Source organism: Spermophilus citellus (genome assembly GCF_964194105.1).
Source record: "Spermophilus citellus genome assembly, chromosome: 6".
Classification (NCBI taxonomy): domain Eukaryota; kingdom Metazoa; phylum Chordata; class Mammalia; order Rodentia; family Sciuridae; genus Spermophilus; species Spermophilus citellus.
The window spans coordinates 120238683-120255109 of record NC_138187.1 but is presented as its reverse complement, the minus strand read 5'-3'; the positions used below and the strand labels follow the sequence as shown (position 1 = coordinate 120255109).

The 16427-nt window shown below is 37.8% G+C and overlaps 1 protein-coding gene and 1 long non-coding RNA gene across 10 annotated transcripts in view; one reads left to right on the top strand and one right to left on the bottom strand.

Moving 5' to 3' along the window:
- LOC308652174 overlaps nucleotides 1-10489 on the top strand; it is an 80168-nt gene extending 69679 nt beyond the window's left edge. The window contains exon 3 of the long non-coding RNA XR_014022749.1: nucleotides 10394-10489. This is a non-coding gene — a long non-coding RNA (uncharacterized lncRNA). The remainder of the gene's footprint in view (nucleotides 1-10393) is intronic.
- The window catches only part of ESRRG (estrogen related receptor gamma), a 590918-nt gene that overhangs the window by 293668 nt on the left and 280823 nt on the right, over nucleotides 1-16427 (bottom strand). Inside the window, exon 1 of one of the 9 annotated variants that reach the window (XM_081299919.1) lies at nucleotides 2572-2978. The exons of the other annotated variants lie outside the window; for them this stretch is intronic. The gene's annotated coding sequence lies outside the window, so the exon portion shown is untranslated. Of the gene's footprint in view, nucleotides 1-2571; nucleotides 2979-16427 lie in introns of those variants that run through there. 9 annotated transcript variants of the gene reach the window in all.

The following is a 16427-nucleotide window of genomic DNA, read 5'->3' as shown; positions in this document are numbered from 1 at the left end:
AAGGAAAAGAGGCAGCAACAAACTCAAAAAGGATGAATCAATTGAATAGTTTATCCTTTGCCCCATAATTCTTCAAGCTAGCTTAAAATATCCAACAAAAGTCTTAGTAGGAAAAGAAATAGGAATACCTAGATGGAATCAAATAAATATCAACGTAGCAGTTTATGCCTATCCTTTGCTACTGGATAGATATTCCACATTTTAAAAATAGTGCTCATTTAATAGGAGGTAATCACCAGGCTGAGGGCTCTACATTCACTTAACTTTCTCAGCACCTCTATGCAGTAGACACTACTAATTCCACTTATGGATTATGGAACACATATTAAGAGGGGAGAAAGCAATACTAGAGGGAAAAGTGATCCTATCCATCTTAATGATATTCTTTAATGCCATATGCCATGCTGTCATAGTGAGCTCAATAGGGACTTATGAGTGGATGTTTTTATTTCTTTGGGTTTGTCTTTGCCTGAGCTATGAAAGTCCAGATTCTGTGAAGTCAGCCAGAGGGTTTGTGCTTATAGTAGTGAGTGACAAACTTGGGTAGTAAGGGTCGCAGGTCACCATTCCAGTTACACTGCCCCCACTGAGTCCCAGAACAGTGACCTCTGGTAGCAATATGGGGTGAGTATGCAGGGAGCTAAGACCACCCCCTCAGAACTATCCCATTTCAATACAGACATAGTTATAAGGACAAATTATGCATTAAATATCACATACACACTGTAGGAAAATAACAAATCTTTTTTATTTTTTTTAAGTTGTAGAAGGACACAATACCTTTATTTTATTTGTTTATTTTTTCATGTGGTGCTAGAGATCTAACCCAGTGCTTCATGCATGCTTGGCAAGTGCTCTACCACTGATCCACAACCTGGGCCCTACAAATCTATTTTTAAAGACGTTAGCTACTAAATCTTTAGCACCCTCAGTGATTTCTGATGTCTCCTTGCCAACTTTCAATTTAATAGTTTCTTGAAATAAAAGCTCATATGAATGTTCTGGAACATGGGTGCCTGATAATAACCCCTGTGCCACCATCATCAAATCCTGCTAAATAGCCAATCTATAGCCATCAATGAAATGTTTACTTTCTCTACATAGGAACAAAAAGAAGAACTGCCACAATCACAATTCAGCAGAATGAACCAAAGAATCTAAATATTTACAAAAATGCCCTGGATTTTTCTAGATTTTTCTTTCAGCCTTCTTGGAACAGGTTATCTCTCTGACATTTTGTTGGGGCGCTCGGTGGTGTATTCAGGGTCTCCTGTCAAGCCGCTGTCCTTTGGTGTGAGCTGTACTCACACACCCCTGTAGCTCCGAGCACTCTGTGTGATTAATAGCCCTGCCAGCAATTCCTATTTAAAAACTATTCCTACTTTATGTCTTTTTTTTTCTACTTGTCCCTGATCTTTCTGAACCTTATTTTTCCCCTCAACAGAAATTACCAACTGTCAAGAGTTTTCTCCCCACTCCAAATCCTGGTAACTTTACTCCATAGTGTTTTGCTTTGGGGGAGCTTTTGTTAAATATACAATAGGGCAAAGCCTATTAGAATTAAACAAGTAACTGGTCCAAATGGTTCTACACATGTTAATATTCTGCTAGGACCTCTTTCCCTCTACTTACCCTCCTCCTAATCCAAACCCAATTTTAAGACAGAAAGAAAGAAAGCATTCAGACCACCAAATGGTATGCCACCTCATGCCAAGCAATAAGATACTTCCTGGTGCAGCTTGTGAACTGGATGCGTAAGTTGCATTTTCGAAATTATTCTGTCAGCCCCTTGACAATTTAACTTATTTATTTATTTGTCCAGTTCCTCGACTCTGTGTGGGTAGCAATGTCTCGTCAATATCTCATTCAGGTGTAGCATGGAAAAGCCTAACAACCCTGGGCCAGCAGCCAAGCTTACCAGTGACTGACGCTCGCTTAACTGAGCAAAGATTTGCTCTGCACAGAGTGGGGCTTGACTGTACAAGAACCAGTAGTGACAGCGAAGATGCCGGCTAGAATCCTAACAAAGCTACTTCCAACTTGTGCTCAGGCAAGTGGAACCAGCACTTAAACTGAATGCTAAGGGGCTTCAATCTTGGTACTTTTTTTTTGTTTCCCAATCATTTAACTTCTGAATAAACCCTGGGATTTTAGAGGAAAAACAGCACATTAGCACACTTACATCACAAATCCTTGTACCATTTAAAAAAGGCTGTTGAAGATTTATTAACTTGTAGAAGCAATCATTTAATTGCTTGCTTCTGCTACACCACACACTATTTTTTTTTTTAAATGACCAAATTAAACCTGCCGCACAAATTTGTGCTTTGAAGTTCCTGCAAAAGGATCATTCCTTTGAGGGAGTGATAAAAAGAATTGAAATGCTCTCCTTTGGTACAAATGTCAGCACACCTCCCTTGCCCCACCCGAGATGCCTTCATATACAGAAGCAAATCATTCTCCTTTAAATGTTTCTAATTCATTTTCCAAGCCAGGTCCGAATTTCCCTCTGCAATTTCAATGAAAGCCCATAAGCATTTACAAATGGAGAAACATCAACATCGTACTTACAATTTTGGGATGTGTAATGCAGCTGTGTATCTTATCAAAAAAACTGTTATGTTTATTTTTGCTGTCCTTCCTGTTCAAAGACAACACCACTCTTGGCATAGCTGAAGAAACTAGTGAGAAACCGAGTCCTTTCCACACCACGAACATGTGGACACTATCCTTTGAAATGGAGCTGCAGAAGCAGTTAGCAGGTCTGTTGTTTGACACTTTGTCTCCTAGATCAAATTCAGCCCAAAGCCATCAAGATGATTTACCATCTAAACTCAGTGAATTGGTGATATGCAACTGCAGAATCAAATATGTAGACTAAATTCCCACATCACAGGTAAAAACAGTATAGACATAAGTCGGTATACACAACAGGCCCCCAGTTAGCACAGTGGTTCAGTTAGCTAGAAAGATTCCCAAGCTGCATGTAGATAACTAGACAATGTCAGAGTCACAGGGGCAATGCATCTGGGTTTTTAAAGTGCTGGATGCCTCATGCTTGGATAGGAGTTCTGTTCCATTGCATCAGATGCCCCGTAACACGATATCATCAACCTGTGTGAGCATCAGAAATCCAGGCGGGTCACAAGCGAAAGTCTCTCCACTGCCAATTGAGATTGACATGTGCTGCTGTCATAAAGATCACGCTGTCCAATTGGCTAAATTGGTGGTCTCGAGAATAAGCCAAGGTACAGTCTGTCAAAGTGAAAGTCCTGTGCAGTGCTCAAGTTAGGTTTTCATAATGTCAGTTTGATGAACCCCTGAGGGTTAAAACACTGCTTTGTAATTGGGGAGAAAAAAAAAGGAATTTTTTTCCTTTAAGTATTTGGTTTTGCTTTGACTTATTTGTTTTGTTTCAGTTTTTTTTTTTTTTAAAGGCATTTATGCCCAGAATACTGCAAAGAGGACAGAAGTAGGGCTTCTCCAGCAGGGACAGAAGAATGGATGGGTTTTGAAGGAGACAGGTGACTGGAAGATTGCTCTAACTCCCTCGGAACCTAAACCTGGTTAGCTGGGAAACAGCTCTTCTTCGAAGCCATCCTCTCTTTCCTCTGTGGGACTTGGAACCTGGATGCTATAATTGAAAGCCAGTGTATTAAGCATAACACATCAAACTACTGTTAACACCCAGCCTCCCGCAAGGCTGCCTCCTAACAGCTCTGTTTTCTGCCTACCGTATGTGCAAGCAAGTGGAACCATCACACGCACTGCATGCTAAAGGCCGCAGCCTTTGTCTTCTCCAAGTTCTGTCTATTTCAGAGGCTAACATGCAGCAATTAGTCTAATTAATGTGAAACAATGAGCTGTGTTACCACTTATCAAATTGATTGTTCCCCTATCAAAACAAAACAGGCTGGCTTTTTGATGTAATTTCAAGAGATGATTTGAAATGTCATGTTGCTGCAAGCCAATTACCGTATGACTAGAGTCACGGTCAACAGAATACATAATTAGCATGAGTTTGGGAAGGCTGCTTACTGCTAGTATGTTAATTAACTATCTTTTGTCATAAAACAAAAAGGTTGTATGGAAGGTTTTGAAATAGGTCTTTTTTATTTACATTTCTTTGTGCTTATCAATGTGAGGCATGACAATGCAAAAGAATAGAAAAATTTAATTCCACTACTTCAAATTAATACTCAGCTGCAAGGTCAGGCAGAATGTGCAGGCTGCAGTACCATTCACCTCCTCCTCATTCTGCCCTAGTGTATTACATTACTCAAGGAGTTAAATTAAGTATAGAGTAAAACTGGAATGTAAGAAATACTGAGCTCCAACAAACAAATCCCCTAATGCTCTTCTTTCAGGCTTCCGTTGCTTTTGTGCAACTCTGGAGGGCTGGTCAGCACTCAGCTACCCTGGCAATTACATTCAGGTGTTGTTTTTCTATTTCAATCTTGAAATTTGGAGAGAATAAACCCATCATCAAATGATGTTATTGCCTTTACCTATCTATGGTGGAGAAGGAATGCATAATGGGCACCTGTGGGCTTATAAAGGAATCCTATCTGTGAGGCCAGGGCTCCTGTGCAGCTCCCTCTGCTATGTGATAGCCAGGCAATTCTGCACTCTTGATTAAGGGACCAATTCTGTATTGTTGAGCTTTAATGCATTCTGGGGACAACTATAATCTGAAGTCAACAAATTAACAATCAGGTTCAAGGTAGCCTTGAGCCACAGTTCAACATGTGTGTATTAGTAAACTAGCTGCTGCTTTGGAAAACAAGCCAGAAGTTTCCAAAATTCTAATATTAATGTTCCACTGTCTGATAGCATTGTTTCATTTGCAGAAGCAGGTGGGCAGGACTCCGGGGCATGCCACAACTCTCCATGAAATATATTGCCATTGTGTGAGTGCTCAAAAACTCGTTTCTTCCATTTTTTTTCTCAGAATATGGTTCAGGTCTTACAGTTATGTCAGAGTAGTCCTCTGGAGTCAGAAAAAACACCTTGCTATCAGAAAAGTATCAAATTTAGTTTACAAAGTGGACTCTCTGTCCTACTTTGTTTCCATTTTTCAACATAGGTTTTGTTTTTTTCTTTCTTCCTGTTTCTGAAGTCTCTAAAATTACTTAAATGTAAATTACTTAAAAATGTAACAGAAAAATATTAAATGCGTAGGATACAATGCTTTGTCTTTTAGAGCATGGATTTCTCATTTTGACAATGAAGGGTAAGGAAAGTTGGGGCACAGGCATTCAACTGAAGGTGCCTCTCAGTTGTGCTGGATGGATCAGGACAATGAATTTCTAATGTCCATTTCATCCTTCTATGCAGCATCTCCCCTTTCTTCCAGAGGCACTTAACCTCTGAGTCACATCCTAGCCCTTTACACTTTTTATTTTGAGACAAGATCTCAAAAGTTGCTGAGGGCCTCAGTAAGTTGCTGAGACTGGTTTTGAACTGGCTATCCTCTTGCCTCAGCCTCCTGAGCCACTGGGATTACAAGCATGTGCCACCATGCCTGGCATGATTCGAGTTTTCAAAGGAGGCAGATGGGTAAGAGAACCAAAATGAGGATGGCTACCTAAGTACGCCGGCTCACGAAGTAGTTATAACAGCTAATCATTGGTCAGTAATTTTGAGGTACCAGGTACAGCATAAGTTGCTAAATTTTAGACAAATCTCGAAGCCCAGATTTAGTGTGTGAGGTAGCTAGGCAACAAAAAATTTTACTAAGTTCATAGTCAATCACAAAGGCTCCAAATATTGGTACATTTTTATCATAGAATAAAAAGATCATAGGACCCTAAAGGTGAATAAAATCTTTAAAATGTACTGATCCAAGCTCCCTTCCAATATGGAACTCCTTTGCACAGCACTGATACATTAAAATCCTTCTACAGAGACCCTTTGGTAGAATTAGAGAAACATCTAATTAAGTCCAAAAAAGTTTCTGGATCCATGTCGATCAGGAAATTTAGAATTCTTGATGTTCGGGTGCTGTTATTGATCTAAAGATACAACATGGTTTATAGATTATGTGAGGTGTCTACGACCATTCCACCCTGGATACTACCATCTCATCTGATCTTGGTAGCTAAGCAGGGCCTGGTCAGTACTTGGAAGGGAGATAACATAAGGTACCACAATCTCTGAGCTATGACTACTTAGCCTGAACTATAGACACTTGGATGAGCCTTGATTAAAAATCATCAATGAATCTATAATTTAAAAACTGGAGACTATCACATCAGGTTTAATAGCAACTGAGTGTTCAAGTTGAATTTGTAATTTTAGTTTTCAGAGATAGGTCCTTACCTACCATTTCTCAGTTCATAAAATATCAAGTTTCATGTCATTTAATTTTATAGAAAGATTTTTTTCTGGGCTGGGATTTTGGCTCAGCGGTAGAGTGCTCGCCTAGCATAGGCAGGACCCGGGTTTGATCCTCAGCACCACATACCAACAAAGATGTTGTGTCCGTTGAGAACTAAAAAATAAATATTAAAAATTCTCTCTCTCTCTCTCTCTCTCTCTCTCTCTCTTAAAAAATGAAAATATATTATAAAAAAAGATTTTTTTCTATTTTTTTTTCTTCTCAACTGGGAAGGAAAGAAGTTAGAAAGGAGGGAGGAAAGAAGGGCAAGAGGACTGTCAAGTGACCCTTAGTAATCAGAAGCTGTACTGGTTTACATGTCTATAATACTTACACCCCAGGCACTAGGCTAAATTTATATATTACCTAAGTTAACATAACTACCCTGCAAGGCAGGTAATATTTTCCAACTACGTCTTTTTTTCTAGTGTTAGTAACACAATAAGACTCACACAGGATAATTAATTAAGTCAAAACCCCACAACTAACTTGGACTCCAAAATTCTATCATTCAACCATGCAGGGCTGATTGGTGTCTTTCCTTTTGTGGTTTTTCAGTCTGCATTGTTATACTACAAGAAAAGCACCTGAAAAGGCCCATATTCATCATCATTAGAAACAGAGCAAAATAAATTGGGAGCAATAACTAGCTCCATACAATAAAGTCACAGAACAAGTTGTATTCTGTAGTTTGAAGCCTTGTATAACAGGAATTAAAGGAATGCAGGTGATCGCTACATTTTTATGCTGAACCCAGAATGTTTTCTTGAAATTTAACAGAATCTTAAAGCAAAGCCCAGTGTTCAGAACACAGGATAGTTTGTTTTTCTTAAAATTTAAAATATCCCTCTTTAGGCTTTAAACAAACCTGAATACCTCCTTGCAAAAAGCAAGAACTCAAAGAAAGCAAATTCATGGCCAGTGGATCTAACTAGGCATCCTGCACCAAAGCTCATGGGACAGTCACCTCTCCTGCACACAGCTATAGAAGCAAGATCTCTGTAAGGGCCAGGGGTGGCACAGTGGAGGAGTATGGAACAAGCAGTCCCTGCAAACACATTGTTAAAATGTCAGTCAGGCACTCGGCTTGCCTCCACCACCTTTCAGGGAGCTAAACATCTCTTTATGTCAGAACAAATTGGGCAGGCCTCAAATCTTTTCTTCTTTTCTCTGACTTCAATGAGATGAGCGTGGGGAATGAGGAAGAGAGAGATGGAGATGGGAGGAAAGAGAAAGTGCAGTTCACAGGCACTGTGACACAGCTACATGCCTGCAAAGTGTTCCTGGGAAGCCTTGGTATCTTTTATGCCTGGTGACAGTGAAAACAGGGCAGCAAAAAGGGCCAGGTCACCCACTTTCTGGCATTCAGATCACCAGGGCTCGAATTCCTTCCCTACACTTTCACCGAACACTTCAAGGCATGCGTTGAAGTCTTTGTGCAAATGTCAGAAACCCCTGACCCTTTCTTCCATGCTGTTTCTGTCCCTCATGCACTTGGTCACAACCTGTATATCTATGCTTAGAGCAGGCAGGGTCATAACTGAGTCTTTATAGGACTTTACAGTGGCACATACGTCAATGTTCCTTTATGTTACGTCTCAAGGAAAATGTAAAAGTCTTAAGAGAGTCCTGCAGGGGAAAAGAAAAGCTAGTACAGGAGGACAAGACATACAGTCCCACAGTCATAGGCTGGGAAGCCTCAAAATGCTGTTGGTGAAAAGGTTTGCTACACAGAATATGCTGTACAATGACTGAGGACAGATTATATATATAATGTGTGTATACATACAAACTCACACATATATATATATATATATCATGATATATATGATATAGATTTTGGAAAGTAATTTTTTTGTTTACTTATTTATTTTTGTTCTAGGGATTGAACCCAGGTCCTCAAATAGGCTAAGCACATGTTCTTTCACTGAGTTACATACCATAATTCTTTAAAAAATCGATATTTATATCATGGTGATGTGTATGTGTGTGTGTGTGTGTATAGTGTGTGTGTGTGTGTATAGTGTATGTGTGTGTGTGTATGTGTGTGTGTGTGTGTGTGTGTGTATAGTCCTCTGGGGACTAGTTCTGAGGACCCCTTTGGATAACAAAATCCAGGGATGCTCAAGTCCCTTATATAAAAGATAGGTTTTATATAAACCTATATTCATTCTCCTATACACTTAAAAGAACCTAGACTTTTTTATTACAGACCTAATACAATGCAAATGATATTTAAATGGTTACTGTACTGTGTTATTTAAGGAATTATAATAAGAAAAATATACACATTTAGTACAGATTCAATTATTCTGCATATGCATGGGTGCAGAATCCATGGATATAAAGAGTTACCTCTGTGTGTACACATATAAGTACACACACATGTGTTTACACATACAGAAATATATCTGTTTTTGTTTTAAAAATTAGCTCCACTTTTCAAAAATCAGTATTTGGGAGAAGACAAATAGGAAATTCATGAAGAAGCTAAAATGTAACCTATCTTTTTTGCACAGCCCTGATCAAAACATACCAGATCACTGGGCTCTGTTTTGAGAGGTGCAAACAAATTTCAGAAGAAAGTTAAGAGAATAAAAATGAGTAAAATATTGGATTACTGTATTTATTAGCACAAATATGAACAACCCAAATTCTACAAAGACTTCTCTTTTCTTAAATAGGAGGCTTGGTATCTTGACGAAGTGTTTGGTATGGGAGAAGATGGAACCTATCAAATAAAATGAGATAATATAAATATTTCATTTAGTCGTTATCATCCCTTTATGATGATGAGAAGACATTATTATCATATTTTTTATTCTAACTCATAAAAAATGGTCAATCTTTCACATTTGTAATGGGCTACAGCACACGAATCTTAGTTTGGCAAAAAGCTCATACAAACCACTCAATATTTTCAATATAAATGTAATGACTTCTGATTTTAGGGAAAAATAACAATGCTCAAAAAAATCACTAGTTAACTCTAACCTCTTCCATTGGTCATTCATATAAGTATGTGCATCCTGCAAAAAATAAAATAAACTTTCTGCATATTCATTATAAAGACGACGGATGATAATCAGTAGGAGAGACAGCAAATTTCTGGAGGATTAGGCTCCAATTGGTTGAATTTCAACATCAACCTGGTAGTTTTACTATTAAGTCAGCAGAAGTGAGTTCTTACACACTATGCCACTTACTACCAGAGAACATCAGGCAAAGGGAAAAGAACACGCTAGAATAAATTGTGCATTATTTCTGGCATTAGTTAAAGGAACAGAGCATTATAAGAAAAAAAATACAGTACCATTGATTTTTACAGGTGTTTAATACAGATAAGCTGAAAAAAGGGTTTCCATTTTAAGCCCAGTGATGGCTAAAGATGCATTCAAATATGTTCAAAAGCAATCTAAAGTCTTCTAAAATGGTGTTTAAGCTATTCAAGCAAAACGTAAATAGTTTTTGTCGTAGTACTGAGGAATGTAGAACAAAAACAGTGTCCAAGGAGCTGACTCTGGCACACTGCCGGCCACTGTCAAATCAGGGGGGTCATTGAAACAGAGGTAATACTGTTTATCCATTACATGATCACAGGTTATTTAGAGAAAACAGTAACAGACTGTCTTAGAAAGGTAGGAGGCATAATTACCTGGAAGCCTCCCCATCGCATTCTGAAGAGAAGATACTAGAAGAACAATCAAGTTACAATGTCAAATATATGCTTGGATTATTAGATAAAGAAACAAAATCCATGATTTTTTTCAACCTCGTCTATTTTTAACCTATTTCTTTAAAGTGAGAAAGAATAAGAAGATTTTGAGCTTTTATTGGACAACATTTAATGTCTTATGTAAACGAAATTTTAAAATAAGGTTGAAGGGCTAGGCATATAGCTCAGTGGCAGAGCACATGCTTAATTTGCATGAGGCTCCGAGTGTAATTCCCAGCACCGTAAATAAATGAATAGATGGATAGATATAATAAATAACTAGCCTCTTATTTCTGCAGGGCTATTTGTTCATAAAATAGATCGGATAATGAACAAGGCAAAAAAAGAAAGCAACCATTTGACTGCAAAGATTTGGCACTCATATTTGCTACAAGAAGGTGAGAGGTATGCTTGTTTTGGGTTTTCTTCACTATGTAGTATGTTTTGTCTGTCATCTTTAGCCAAATGTTCTTCTTCCTTAAAAATTAATTTTAGAATTCTGACTCAAATATAAACCTCATTTCCTATAGTTCCTTTCCCTTGTACACATTCCCTCCTCTCCCCAGGTGCTGGTGATCAAACCCAGGAACCCAGGGCCTCGCACAAGGTAAGCAAAGCACTCTACTACTAAGCTACAGACCCAGTTCTCTTGTATATCCTCTTCACGACCTTGGCCACATACCAGCTTCTCTCCCCCATTACTAATGTGATCACATCCTAAGTGGTCATCAAAAAGATACTCTGGCATGAACAAATAAGCAGGATGACAATCATGATTAGTCAAAACTACTCCTATCAACTGACCAGTTAGCATGCATTTAGTTCCTTTTTTCTATGCAATATAGCAATGAAGAAAGGGCTGACATAAATGAAGCTAGAAAGGGCACCTTATATAAAAATATCACCCTCATAACAAGTATTAGAATAACTACAAAACATCCTGTTCATGAAGACAAAGGTACAGTGCACAGGTAAACAGTGAACTGTTCTGAGCAGAAGATGGCAAAGAGAGTTAAGTTGGAAGGGCTTGCTGCAAAGGTGCCCAGTCACAAGAGATCTCGTGAGCATAGATGACTGACTCAGGTTCTGGAGATGCTGCAGCAGAAAACCCAGGACTCAGATACTGTTGCTTGCTAAACACATGATATGATCAGCCAAGAGTCAGAGCACATGGCTTTGCCAAGCCTAGTTAGTGATACTTTTGGACAGAAGCGGCTCATCTGTGACCCTCTGTGTATCTCGGAGTTTCCATAGGTTAAAGTTCATGTCAAAAAGGACATAAAGCACTGCATGTAAAAGGTCATGTCATGAAGGCTACAGTTCAGAAAGGACATTAGAGGAAGACTCTGCAACATCAGTAACAGTAATATTTTGGAATTTAGTTGTAATTGTAATATTACAGATCTTAGTTATAATGGATCAGGGAAGAGAGCTCAACTCAGGATATCAAATTTACATAGAGTTACAATTAATACAGAATTGGATTTTACATAGGTGGGGTGATAGGGTGGCAAGAAAACAAATTTGAAAGTGAAAAAATGAAGATTAAAGACCCAGGTTGGCTCATGCAGAGCAACATTTGGTCAGTCATTTAATTTCTCTTAGCCTTAGGGAGCTTGTCTATAAAATGAGAGAAATAGAAAAACCTGCTCCACCAGGAACATCCTAGACAGTAGAGATGCTCAAGCAGGTTGACATGGATGCAAGTGTCATCAGAGCATAAATACTTCACATCCATCATGATATCTATTCTTTTCCTTATACTATGAAGCCCTCCTTAGGTAAAGGAAAAAAATCACTTGGTAAACAGCTGACCTTTTTGGGAAAGCACTGTTAACCTATCCTGTGAATTTGAGGAACACTTCTCAGTTGCATTAACTGGTTTTTATTAATGTATTATGAACCTCTGCCATGGCATCTGATTCACAATAAAGAGATTAAGCATACTAATTTGTCATTTATTTTCCAATGCCTGCTTTCCTGCCCGCAGCACCACTAATATCCCAAGAGCTCCTCAACACAATTATTTCCCATTTTGCCTTACTGCTAAAAGTAGCATTAATGTGCCCAAAAGGCTTTGCTCTGTGGTGATAAAAACAAAAAACAAACAAACCAAAAAAACCTCCTTCTCTACCCACGACAATACTGTTGTCATTTCCTAAGAAGCAACACCTCCGGACCACTGGGCCATATCTAGTAATCAAACCAAATTAACAGCCTGACTGAGCCGTGGACAGGAGCAGCAGACCTGTGCTTATTTAGTATTTATTTTGGGGTTGAAAGGGAATTCCATCTGTAGAATGAAGTTCAACCTATAGGGAGCTGAATTATATGATGCCTATATTTGCAAACGGTTTTGTTTGCTTCTTTGGGGAATTGTGTGTTCATATCACTCAAATAACTGGCAAATTCAACTATTTTTTTCTCAAAAAATTAATAACCAGTTGTTTAGCCAAATCCAAATATTAACCTGCAAGCTAATTGTTTTGAATGTAGACACAACTCATTATTAATAGAAGCATAAAGACTCCACATTGTCTATGCTTTTTAATCCAGCCTTACAATGGTTTTTTAACCCCACCATGTAACATTCCTGCTACTTTCTTCAGTCTTTTACTTTGAAAATGTGCTTTTTTGCTTATCCCAGGAGTTTCTGTATTGCTTAAGGCAAAATACTGCAGCGTACTTTCACAACTATGAACTGTAAACATTTTTCTACCTTATTCTGCCCAAGGCTCAGAGCCCCTTTAAATGTCTACAGATAGTTTCAGAAACACACAGAGTCCAAAGTCATTAAAAAATAATTATAATTTTAAAATTTGCCAATTTCACCAAGAACATAAATCTTCAATTTTAAAAGGCAGTTAATTTTAGCTGTGGGAAGATACTGACTAGAAACAGATCATTATTTATTTTGAATATGATCATCCACAAGGAGGAGATGCAGCAGATTAAGTTAATCTCTATGAGGCTATTTCTTACCATTATTTTCTGAAGTCCTCCTCTCACTTTAATTAAGAATAGGAATCTTAAGGGCTGAGGCAGGGAAGAGCACAGATTAGTGGTTAGCTTAATGGCATGAGAGCCAGGAAACGCAAGTTCTATTCTTGGCCAAGTGGTCTTAGGTGAACTCGTGATTTACAGCCTCAGTTTCACCATTTATAAAATGGAAACTATCGCACACACCACAACGGGGAGCTTCACAGTGGTAATATTGTGAAATGCTATGTGCCAGGCACTGAGCTAGGAGCTTCAAAAGGATTATCTTGTTTAATCTTTTGGAGTAGATAATATTATTATCCTAATTTTACAAGTGACCTAAGGGAAGCCCAGAGATGTAAGTAAAAGACCCAAGATCACACAGCTGGGAACTAACTGCAAAGGTTGAGCTCTAACCTATGGGCCACACTGCTCGCTCCATTGTTGGCTTCAGCATCATGTGCAAGGGCTTTGGGAATAGGATCTGTTACGTACCTAGTCCCAAAAATTTCCAAAAGAGTAGCCCAGATTTTCCCTCTCCTCTTGGGCTCTGTGCCACCTGCCTAGGGAAAAAGACCACCCCAAGTTCAGGCCTCCCTGGCTCTGCCACACCTGGTAGCCCTCACATACTGCAGTTTTTGTGACACAGCAATGCTTTATCTGCCAAGTGAACCCGAGACATTTGTGTTCAGTTCAGCGCAGCTGGTGGAGGGAGGCTCAGATTTCCGCTGAACTGAACACAATGAAGCAGCAGTGTCACAGGACCATTACGAAAGCACAGGCTCACTGGCTCATTTTTGTAGCATAAGGGTGTGGACTATTTAAAACTTTTTCATCCCCAGCTCTTAAATGCCTTCCTAGGGGTAAAGTTCATCTTAGGGGTCTAATGGCCATATGCTGTTTGGTGTCACTTTTTTTTTTTTTTTTTTTTGCATCTTGGGGAACACACACACAGAAATCAGTTTCCAGAGGAAAATGTTCATGATTGCTGACAGCATGTAGACCAAATGGCACACTTGCAAAGTATAAAAGAAGCTTCGCGGCGATTACTCTGCTCTAACCTCGCATCTGCAGAAAAAGCAAATTTGAACTTGACTTACACAGATGCTAAAGGAATGCCTCTTTCACTACTAAGATTCCTCTTAGCTCATCAGAACTAATTGGCCAAAATGGAATCCGAGGTTTAAAAGGTCTCATCACATCACATCTTTGGAGCACTATATACATGGTTTAAAAATTGACTACATTCACAAGGCCCTGGGCTTAATCCCCAGCATCTCCAAACAATAAAATAAACTATACCACATTTGTGGTATTTATGAGAAACTATGGTCATTTAATAGTGACATAGCTCATAACTGTGAACTTCAGCTATGGAAAAAAATGGCAAGTATATGTGAGAATGCACATGCTAATTATTTCAATTTATCCATTCCACAATGCATACATATTTCAAAACAATATGTTATACATGGGATGAAAATATAGAATTTATAATGGTCAACTGAAGAAAAGCAGCTACTGATCTTCACATTCCATGACTTTGGTTAAGTAGTATGTAGTAATATAATAGCTTTTGTGCTTTAGGCCAAAAATAAATTATCAATAAATAAGAATGCTACAGTAAAAGAACCACACTTTCAGGAGTGTTCTACTATTCTAAATATATTTGAAATAAGGTTACAAATGGTACACCCCTAACTTTTTTAAAATCCCAGTTTTATATGCAATTGCTAGATCAATATTTGAAAATTTAAAGAACTACACTGGATTAAGAGAATTTTAGTATCTGCTAAAATCTCATTGGAGGAAAGATTAAAAAATATATATTATCCATATGACTTTTAAATGTTTTGAAAACTTCTCCCTATAAAGAAGCCTTTTCAGGAGGACAAACACTGAATATTTGCTAATAAAAATATTTTCCCAAAAAATTCATTCAAGTAATGTGGGGTAGTTACCAAGGGTTCATAATCCTAAGGTTTAGAGAAAATATTTCTTAGTCTTTTTATATTTAGATATTCTTACAATGCACTGCCTTCTTGGGTTTGAAACTCACAACCATCATTAAACATTTTTGTAGCAACCCATCAAAGAATGCAAATTGTTTTTATTTATGACTTCCTAAAAAGGAAATGCTTTGGGGGAAACTGGTTCTAGATACACATCAAATAATGCCTGGAAGTTGTGAAATGCCCTAGGAAAGGAACTTTTCTTCCTTCAAATACCAAGAAAAACAGCTTCAAGATGCAAATGAACTGCTGAACTCAATTCTTGGTCTTAAAATCGCATTTCAATAGAATCACCCATGTATCATCTAAGTATGAAAAAGACATACAGTAATAGCATTCTGAAAAATGAATTAAGAACACATTGTCATCAACTCTAGGAGAAATAATAAAGGTAGAAAAGATTAAGGGGCAAGCATATCTTTCGAAATTGTAAAATGGGTTTATAGGTCTTCTAATAACAACTTTTACTCAAACCTTACATAAATAGGCTTAGATGATACAAATATTATGTGGGCTGTGTGGACACTACCAGGTTCCTAATCATGTTTAGGGATTACTCGACAGAACAGAGACATTTCATTCCTATTGGGCCAGGGATTATAGCAAAGAAACATCTAATATTCCATTTTTTAATTTCATGCATTTTTTATTTACCTTTAATGATGCTGTATATATTCATCATCCTGAAATATTAAAACAGTATGAAAAAAGTAATAAATTGGTGGAAAATTTAGGGAATAGGAATGCAACAGCACGCAAATCATACACTATCAAGTGCTTGATACACATTTAAAATTACTGCCTACTACGGCAAAGCCAAATTCCTAGCAGATTTCTGAAGCACAAAGTCACAATAAGAAGATCAGCAGAACAGACTGAAATAATAGAATATTCATCCCTCTAATCCATATGCAATTCTTTAGGGCTTTTTTTTTTAACAATGCATATGAGGTCTGACTGTATTCAGGATTTAAATAAGTTGTCTCTCTCCTTCCTGCTTCTCCCTATTTTTATTAAAAAATGTATATACAGTTATCATTTCTGCACTGCTGCACCAACGATGACAAGGTTAGCACATTTCCTCACACCTCAAATGAAACAATAGCATTTTTAAACAACACAAGTGTTAAAAGAAATACATTTATTCATCCCACGAAAACTCTTGAAATAGCCTTCTGGGGAGAAAGAAAGTTGTCCTCATTCATAAGAGGAATAAAGTGATGTTTTGTTGTTTAATTAACAATTAATTGATTGATATTGTAATATGATATTGCATGGAAATACCAGAAAGAGTTGAAGGTTGGCATTTCTTCTCTGCTTCGTTGTTTACCTTTTCTTGCAG